Source organism: Tinamus guttatus, unplaced genomic scaffold (assembly GCF_059628265.1).
Source record: "Tinamus guttatus ecotype Peru unplaced genomic scaffold, ASM5962826v1 Tinamus_guttatus_pri_ptg000336l, whole genome shotgun sequence".
Classification (NCBI taxonomy): domain Eukaryota; kingdom Metazoa; phylum Chordata; class Aves; order Tinamiformes; family Tinamidae; genus Tinamus; species Tinamus guttatus.
The window spans coordinates 552,838-560,387 of record NW_028288870.1 but is presented as its reverse complement, the minus strand read 5'-3'; positions in this window follow the sequence as shown (position 1 = coordinate 560,387).

The window sequence follows — 7,550 nt, the reverse complement described above, 5'->3', positions numbered from 1 at the left end:
ATCTGCAGATAATAAAATTGTAAACATAGAGGCAAGAAGTGTTCAGGAAACATCCTGGTTCTGTATTTAACATTTCCCATAAATATTAATGTAATGGAAAGTACTGTTCTTCTGTGATGTAAGTAAGTAACATCACTTCTTCCTAAACACAGCATATATTCACAAATTCTATAGTAGTTTCTTGAAGATGAAAGAAAATCACCAGTGTCATTCTATGTGATTTAACAGAAAAAAAAGCTTGTTAAATAAACCTGATTTCATGCTTTGCTGGCATCAGTTACTAGAGTGGTTGCTAAAAGTAATTATATTGACTTTTATATGCTGTTTGATTTAACATTTTACAATGTTCTGACAGAAAAAAAATAACAACAGTCACTGTCAATGAACTAGGAATGATAAAGTTAGGACTGACACCCTGGCAGAATTATTAATAAGCTGACCATATGAAATCTTCAGCAAGTGAATTTTGTAGTTATTTTCTGTGACAGATTTGATCCAAGGTAACATTTTCATGTGGAGTCAGAGGGAAAACATTAAGTTGCTACTGGTAATGTCTAAAGACAACAGAAAGACTGAAAAAAATGGTAAAACTAGGGGAGACAGGGGTGTCAGGCGGTGTAATATAGGTAGATTAGCGAACTAGACTCGCTGAAACTAACGCAACTTAATATGGCCAAATGGAAAGCAGAGTACTATATTCTGGAAACAACATGGAAGATGAAGGGCAAGTGGGTAAGCAGCTCAGTGTAAGTTAACAGTTCTCTGAAGGAGTAAAAAGAATGATGCAATCCACAGACCTATCAGCAAAATAGAGTAAAAGGTGATTTTATCTTTGTATTTCCCATTGCTGAGACCATTTTTTTTCATGCTGATGTTTCTAGAATCTTTCTTTCTGGTACTTCGGTTCTCACTGAGATTACAGATTTATCTTTATTTTGAACATATTTTTCCATTGCAGAGTGATTGTTTATTCATGGTGTATGGTAATAAATCACTGCAGAAATAGATAAAAGCCATCTAGAGTGGAGGTGAACTTCCCTCTTAACTTCTCTGTTTATGCCACAACAGTTTATTCTCATCTTAGTTGATAACTTAGAAAACCTAAGAGTAAACAAGTGGGTTATCTGTTTCCCCCCCATTAAAAACATTAATCGCTGCCTAAGCAGGATGAGAGTTCTCTGATACAACTCAACTCTGTTATGATACAAAGAAACTAAATATAATCACTTGCAAGTGATTTAGAGAGAACTATGGCCCAGTATTTTTCTTTATATTTCAATAACTTTTCAGATCTTTTGCTTTCTTAAAAGGACAAAATTATGATGGAGCCAAATAATCCATCGATGCAATTGCATCACAAAGAAAATCTTGTTTTCCTAAATAGGTTTTTAATGCAAGTGAAGAGTATGTTGTCCTTAGTAGCAATGCCAAGGATCTTTTAGTTAAAACTCATTCCAGATAGCCCTACCCTGAGACAAGTGCACTTGTTTTCATTTTCTACCTCAGAAGCATATTCAGCTTGAATTAGATTTTTTTTCTGAGAATCCAAATAATTTTCTATAACACTGATAACTGAAGAATTGGTAATGTAAGAGGATATAGTATTTAGCTGATTATTTAGTGCAGGGACATGTATCTTATTCTATATGCTCTCTGGGGAAGTTTCATTCTAACAGCTCCTCTGTAGCCCTTGGAGTACCTGACAGATAAGACACAGTAACTTCAGAACAATGAAAGCGGACTCTCAAAAGGTGAGCCACAGCTGGTCCCAAAGTTAAGTTGTTGGTGGGGAAAAAGCACATCCTCAACACAAACAGAAATATTATTTATGTATTATACCTTTCACCTCTGGATATTAGTCCATATCATAATCAGGAATTATGATTATGATTATTAGTCTTATATCTGCTAAGGCGAGGTAAGGTAGTTGTATTTCTTCTCTTTCACACAGAATAAATATAACCCTCAGATTCTGAAAGCATTAAAATTCCTGACAGCCATTTATTTCAGGAGGAACTAGTTGCTGTAAATTTTGAGGGTCTTCATGGTCTGCCCAGCATTAAAATCTGATTAGTTAGTAAATAATGAAATAAAATATAATTTGTGTTTAACCCTAATTTTCTTGCTTTCTTGAAGAGGAAACATTGCTTTAGAAGTGCTGTGATGGATTCATCTGACCAGATGTGTCACAGTTACATGGTAAACCTCTGTATCTGAACCAGCCACCCAAGCTCTCTTTTTAGTCAGTGGAGGAAGACAGTTGAGATGGATTCACCCTGGGCATGGGCATCTGAGCCATCAAAGCGGAATATCGAAATACAGCCTATATGTGGTCATCTACTTGCCCTTGCCTCTAATACTTGATATCCTGAAATTCGCCGGAAAAGATTATGAAAAGTATCCAGGGGATTTCCATGCAGTCCTTGATGCTATCTTTAGAGTGCTCTAATGCAGCTTCAGAATAAAGAACTTGTTTATACTTTTTCTTGTGTCTACTTGTTTCTGCTTCACCCGTCTCAAAACAACCAAGTTTAGCACTTAAACACTTACTTGTATCTAAGTGCTTGTTTTTGCTGACCTCCATGGTGTCCTGTGATTATTCTCCATGTATTAGAGGCTTTGCTATATCAATTTTATCTGATTATATTTTAATTGTTGTAGTATTAAAATGTACTTTTATTCAATCTTTCGTAAACTAGCATGTATTTTTAAATTGCTTATTTTTTTTAAATAGCGCAAAAATAAATCATGGTCAGTACAACCTAATTATACTTTCCCTAGCATGGAAAATATTTGATTACACTTTGAAACATAACACAGTGACTACGAGTTAATGAAAAGAAGTCAGGAACAAAACAGAGTATGAGCAGCTAAACCACCAGTGTTACTAGCACTGTATGCTAAAACTTCACTGTACAGAACACAAAAGGAGAGAAAGAAAAATGCTATACTGTTGGACTTTGATGAGAATTTAATTTGAAGGTCTTTCCAAAAAGGAAGTGTCACTACTCAAAAGAGGTAAATACTGTGAAATTCAGAAGGCAGAGCTCAGCCAGACTTCTGCATTTCTATAAATGAAGCCATCTGTACGACGCGAAAGGCGAGCATAAGGAGGAGCATTAGCGACGGGAAACTTTCTGCCGCCCGTCCTTGTGACCTTGGCCTTCTCCAAAGCCTCAGGGAGCAGCAAGGAACTGGTGTGGCAGGCTGTTCCCAGCCGTGGGAACTGCAGGCCTGCACCCAGATGCCATTTGGGGAGCAGCAAGATGCAGGACATATCAGCATGCAAAGTTACACCACACGTAGTTTGGGGAACTGGCTGAAGCTGGAAAAGATGGGCCATCTACAGCACATCCTTACACTTCTCTAAACTCACATGTAACAGCCCAGTGGAAAGTATAATGAAGCTCCACACTCGTTTAAGATCAGCTTGTTCTTGGTCACAGCTGCTGACAGGTTTCTATTCTGAGCAAGGAAAGTGAGCTTGGACCAAGGAACGTCTGGCAAGGAGGCAGCTCCCCATTGTAGCTGGTGTTGCTGCAGTGAGCCTGGACCATGCAGGGAAATTAAATATCCTTTAGAAAAAAATCTTACCGCTCTGAGGAGGACTGACTCTACTGTGTGCCAGGAGTGGAAATCTGACATAGCCCCAGCGCCGGGTGCATGAGCAACGCCTCAAGGTCTGATTTAACAGCAAATTGTTTGCACCGAAAGTCAGTTAATTAACTAATGAAACCCCAACGATAAGAGATCCTACCTTGATAGCTCTTTCCTGCTGAGTGCCCCAATGAAAAAGCGAGACGTAGAAAAATTTTGGTGATGAATATATTAAATCTGACATTCACACAGATTCAGATTTGGCTGGGCCCAATGGGGCCTAAGCTATATGTCTGGTCTGAGTAATGCATTTTGAACTTTAATGGTACACGCTACTGATATGACTCAAATGCGCAGGAGCGCTGGCAAACAGCAGAGGCTTTCCTGCCTCCAAGCACCTGACCCTGCACCAGGCTTTAAAGCAAAGAGCTCTCTGCCAAGGGCCATCATTGATTCACTGCCCTACTACCACTGCCCAAACCTCCTTTTTTTTTTTTAAAAAAGAAAAATGTCTCTGGAAATGATGACTTTTTTCTTTTAGACAAATGTAGGCTGGTCTAGACACCCACATAACTTTGAAAAAAGGCCATGCAACATTGTCCTTTTCTTAGGCTGTGTGTTAACAATGTGTAAGTGAAAAACTATATTATCTCTTTCCTGAGGTAGAAATAAGTTTTATCTTTATCGCAGGGAATAAGTTGCAAGTTAAATAAGGTATAGTCAATCACTCTAATATATCAGCATGGCTGCACCTAACTTCCATTAAATTTCAACCAGACATCAGTGCAAAATATGTATCTATTTAGATATAGTGCATATCAATGAGGTCTGCTTTTATAGGTATGCCTTTGTGGTGTGAGAATTGCAGCAGCAGTAATTTAATGTGCATTTTTCACTCCAGAGCACATTAATGAAAATAAGGAACTATTTTTGTAAGATAATTGGCAAAATTTTCATCCTAGTTATCCTACTGAATGTTTCAAGTAATGCTGCTGAAGCCAAGGAATTATTAAAAAATTACAGAAGTACAAATGTCATCAGAATTTGTGGTAAAATGTTGAACAGGCATCACTGCAGGATGAAACAACTTGTAGAATAATTACATTTAGGATGTGGAAATTCTGGCTGTGTGGTCTTAATGCCAGAGCCAAACTCTGTCCCACATCACTTGGCTGCATGTCTCAGAACAGTAAAAAAAGTAGTTGTTTCAGAGTGCAGACCTCTATGCAGAATCATGCTCCTTGGAGTAATCCCCACTGGAGCTGATTTAATTTACATTATAACTGAGAAGGATATTTTGACCCTTTCTTGTGACAGGCCACCAAAAGTTTTGTTTATTTTTTTTTAATACTATTGGGTAGGAATTAGACTAACTCATGATGTACATTTTTTATTAGATCATATGAATCCCTTGAAAAAAAGCCATAACCAGAGAACAAAACCTAAGTTTCCCCCCCATGGTAATTCACCAGGGGAAATCTCACTTCCTGCCCAACACAAAGTATTTGTACTACTGCTTAACCAAAAAGAGAGTGGGGGGAAAGAAATAATAAAAAAAAGCCAACCCAATAATGAAAAGAATCATTGCTGTCAGAGATCAGGGGATGGAGAGAAGATGGGGAGAGATCATGTACGTAATATTATTTGGTTTAGTGAGTCTGGAGGAGGGGGCAGACTGGATAACATGCCGTAGGCTGTCTTTCAATATTAGACACAGGGAGTTTTTTGAAAATTAGCATTAGTACAAAAAGAAGTCATCATAAAACTCCCAAGCAAAGCTACTTGCTCTTATTTCAGATTTCTGTTTGGCAAACATTAACTACATTTTTATATATATGTACATGTAAAAAAAGACTTTATAAAAGCCTTTTTTTCACTAGAAATAAATCTCCATATCCAGAAGTAATAAAACTGGGTTTATTGGACTGCCTATAGCAACTGCTCTGTGAAATAAAAAAATCCTCGTGGCAGCCATTTGGCACAGGATCTCAAGCTGACCTGGTGCTGGAGGTGCATCACTGCTCCTGCAAGGGGTGGCCCACCGGACTTCTGGGGACCGAGGAAAGCAGCTCATCCACCTGTTGAGAAGGGATAACACTCATAGAGTAGCTAGTGTTAGCTGTGGGATGCACCAGAATGTATTGTATTAAATATTTATTTGTGGTGTACATTTATTAAACATTCACAATTCTTGTGTGAACAAGAAATGGATATATTTTTACAGACACTGCAGAATTGTTGGCTCTCTCGGGCCCTGGAGAGTAAAAGGGAAAGGATAGGTGAAGGGGAGCAGATATCTGATGAAAGTGTCCTTGGGCAAGCACTGAGCATTGCTGCTCAACAGCGCTGCCTTCCCAAACAAACTGCAAATGAGAGAGGATTTAACAGACGACCCTCAAAATCGCAGGTGCAGGGGGGCCTCTCACAGTGGGTGAAGGCACACCATTCCCTTTCCCGTAACACTGGGGTGACTTACTCTTGAAAGAGCCAATGGAGACTTCTTCAAGACTTGGACACTTCGGAGGTGTCAAAGGAGAGACCAAATAACTATTTTTGACACTGAATACTGCCAAGGGAGTTCATGGGGCAGGAGCTGAGTTAAGCTGCTGCCAAGCGTTTTGCCTTTCTTCTTTTGCAGTTGAGACAAGCCCTTCTGAACCTGACAAGTGTCGATATTATCAGGGCTTATCACCAAAAGGGCAGAAAGCATAAGCACAGAAATTACTGCTCAAGTTTACATCAGTGTATTGAATCCACTCCCATCAACAGGTTTGCTACACTGCATGTAAACATGGGCAACTGAGAAACCGAGCACTTGGGTATTAAGGCATCTGTGCTTTTCAATTCCTTGTTTTAAGAGGCCTTGTCAGTTTGATATAAAATCCAATTGTTACTGCTTGATGTTGCAATCTTCTAGTTTCATTCTGTAAGTATTACACTATTGCGTCCTACTCATGTATGCTGAATAAAATTATACAATCACTGGCTTTCACCTAGAAAGAACATGCATCATAGCGGCAGGCTGAACTACTTATTTTGCAAACACTGAAAGGACAAGCAAACATTTGGTACGGTGGGCACCAGTCCATCAAGTTATGCTCAGCATCATTTTTTTGAGGTTTTTATCCAAAACACTTATATACAACGTCCACATATAACAGAATCTTCACAGCCTCTCTCATATACTGCCTAAAATCCTTCAGCTCCTCCGTCAGTAAAGTCCCCTGGGTAGCGAGGATGTTATGTGAGCAACAGTGTAGATGCTCATGCTGCAGGTTCTTCAGTGAAGAGCTATGTAGCTGCATTTGTAGCATCAGCAGCATAAAGTAACTTCTACATAATCAGGTGATGCACAAGACCTAAAAATAAACACAAATGCTTAATTTTAACACTGAAAATGTTAGGGTTTTACAATGATGCATAATCCAAAAAGTCTGCAAGCCACCACTGTAGGAAAAACGCAGATGTGTATCATTTTTTGTTGAGCTCCTGCAATTTCTTCCTCCCAGGAGAAATAACATCAACACACAATCAAGCAGTCCCCAGAAAACAGCACTGTTAATTTGCAACCAAAGTGTTTGAGCAAAAGCCAAACTTAGGGACATTGAAACACATGAAGGATGCAGCTTCCCAGCATCCAAAGCTGGCTTAAACTGGCTAATTTTCAATTAAATTCCTGATTTTTAATTAAATTAAATTTGAATTTAATTTAATTTAATTCCCTTTCCAAAATAACCTTCCACTCTGTTTGGAAGTTAAAGCAGAGCAGGGCCATTCCTCCCAGGCAGTTTGGATGTAACCACCCTTTTTTGGGAGGTAGAAGAGTTTGATACCACAATATACTCTGAGTTAGGCTCGAAGCTAAGGATCTCCCCAGTTTCCCCAGCTAGGCACAGGGGGATGTGGCAGTGTCAGACCTGCAAGACGTGTGATCCAGGTGGTACCACCTACCT